At 45.5% G+C, this 2578-nt stretch overlaps 1 long non-coding RNA gene across 1 annotated transcript; it reads right to left on the bottom strand.

Moving 5' to 3' along the window:
- Positions 1–389: 389 nt before the first annotated feature.
- Positions 390–1765, bottom strand: LOC106806445. Its single transcript, XR_001393545.1, has 3 exons — positions 1671–1765; positions 852–955; positions 390–469 (listed from the first exon to the last, which is right to left on the bottom strand). It is a non-coding gene; the product is annotated as an uncharacterized LOC106806445 (long non-coding RNA).
- Positions 1766–2578: the final 813 nt, after the last annotated feature.

Here is a 2578-nt window from a genome sequence, read left to right as displayed (position 1 = left end):
ACACACACACACACACACACACACACACACACACACACACACACACACGCGCGCGCACACACACACATATGCACATGCATAGATACACACACACTCACTCACACACACAAAATATATATAACATTCAGTTATTTATATATTTATTTATTTATTTATTTATTTATTTATTTATTTATTTATTTATTTATTTATTTATTTATTTATTTATTTATTTATTTATTTATTTATTTATTTATTTATTCATTCATTCATTCATTCATTCATTCCTTTATTTATTTGTTTATTTATTTATTTATCTACCGTGTTGTCTATTCCTCGTTGCTGCGCGGCTGCGGCGGCGGCGGAGGGACCGACAGACGAGCGTCTGATGATGAATTGGTCGATGTAGATAATGAGGCGCAGCGTAACCTGTATGAGCATGGCGGTGAACATGTGTCTGTGAATCACCGTACGGCTGCACTTCAGAGATCTGCAGTGAACACACGGAGAACCGTAGTTATGTTATATCGTTTACTTACATTTATAGCTGTTAACATATCATCATCATCATCATCGTCATCATCATCATCATCATCATCATCATCGTCATCAACATCATCATCATCATCATCGTCATCATCATCATCATCATCATCATCATCGTCATCAACATCATCATCAAACTAACATAATACTTCAGCGATCTTCAGTGAATACACAGAGAACATCATCATCGTCATCATCATCAGGATCCGATACACGTTTGTCAGTGCATGTGAACTACAAATCGACCTAAGCCTATCAAATATCGAACAGATTTCGCATCACATCGTACGAGTGGGAATTTAGTTGCGTGAGACGAGGTGACTTACCTGAAATAGCAGAAGATGCAGAGCGATATGACGAGGCTTGTGAAGGACAGTGTGAGGCCAAACATCTCTATGGCGCGCGTGTTGCTGGCGATGTCTAGCCGCTTCTGCGAGATAAATTTATTCAAAATAATTAAGTAATTAATATTTAAATTATTTATTACGTAAAGTTTGTTTTTTTTGCTAGCTTTCTCGAGAATATACGCACACGTTGTAATGTAGAGCAAACGCGCGCGCGAGCGAGTATATAACAGCTAGGAAGAGTGGGAGGCCGAGAGGCAGAGATAGATAGTAAGTGAGAGAGAAATAAAGAGAGAAAGAGAAGTGGAGAAAGCGAGAGAAACCTGATTCAACTAGAATCGAGAGGAGGAAGATATATAATAGTGTCGATAATTAATTCAAACCCAGAGAGGCTCACGCGGCTGTACGCTATATGCTTGAAAATAGAATTGCGTGCGTTGACAAGAGAGAGCGAGAAAGAGAGAGGAAGAATGAGTGAAAGAACTTATGCTATAAGCTTCAGCTTCAGTTGGTCCTCCATGGAGCGTTCGCCAATTTCAAGGTCGTACGACTTTCTGGGAAGGTCATTCGACTTTCAGCGAAAGGAACATAACTGTGAGCTAGCGTTCTTGGTGTATGCGCGCACCCTGGTGTGCGAACGGAGCGCCCCCTTGTGTGTGCGCGCCAACTAACGTACGCCCCCTGGCGTATCTGCCCACTCTGGTGCCAGTGCGCGTGGCGTACATGCGCTCCCCAGCCATGCGCACCACTGCGATGCACGCCCCCTGGCGTGGGGACGCCCTCTGGTGTGCGCGCTCTCACCTGAGCGTCTTCTTGCCCGTACAGACTGTCGACGACGTGAAGGACGTCGGGATGGTAGCAGGCCGTGTAGTCGGTCCAGCCATTCGCCGACGCGTAGTCCCCCGGCTGCCTGCCCTGCCACCTAGCGGTCTTTCCGCACGTCCTGTGCGCAAACTCTGCAAAATGCACGGAGAGCCAACGTGGCGTGTTATTTTTTCGTGTTATTTCTTCGTGTTAGTTTTCATGTCTGGCACAGCACGGGGTAATTTTCTCCCTGGCCGCGCGCGCGCACGTGCTGCATGTGCATGTGCGTATCGTCTGTTCTGACCGTGAAGGCGGGAGGCGGGAGTGCAGACGTGGCACACGAGTGTTCACAAGGCGGCGCACTCGAACAGTTATTCCAGTTTAAGAATTTCTTCTAGCCTTGAGCGTAAATGTGTCAATTAAATATGGCGATTCGTTTCGCTTATTTTTGCATGCATATATTTTTAGAGGGTGTTTGTTTATTCCGAAACAGCTTCGTCGATTTGTGCGATGCGCGCATGCGTCGCAGGACGGCTTGGATTAAGCCGCTAGTACTGTGGCGAAGTATAAATGGTGCTTAAAATAAGTGAACGTCGCTCGAAATAAGTGAAGAGCGCTGCATGCGTGGCACATATTTCAGTTCAAAGAGTTCGGCGAGACTAGTGCGTGGATTAGCCGGCTCTAGCGTTCATCATATATATATATATATATTATATATATTAATTGCATCCGCCACTGCTTGCAAACGGGACATACACCGTGCTTACTTGATGTGTCCAACCCTTTCAGAGCTGGGCAGTTAAGCTTCGTCGTTTCACCGGCAGGTGTGGCTGGCCAACACAGAATGGTATCCCAGGTAGCGTTGCAGAACGCACCTGCAATGGAGCAGCGCATTCATCAATGAC

Source organism: Priapulus caudatus, unplaced genomic scaffold, assembly GCF_000485595.1.
Source record: "Priapulus caudatus unplaced genomic scaffold, Priapulus_caudatus-5.0.1 Scaffold160, whole genome shotgun sequence".
In the NCBI taxonomy this organism is placed as follows: Eukaryota; Metazoa; Priapulida; class Priapulimorpha; order Priapulimorphida; family Priapulidae; genus Priapulus; species Priapulus caudatus.
Note: the sequence above shows the minus strand (reverse complement) of the source record. Positions and strands in the feature narration are given on the sequence as shown.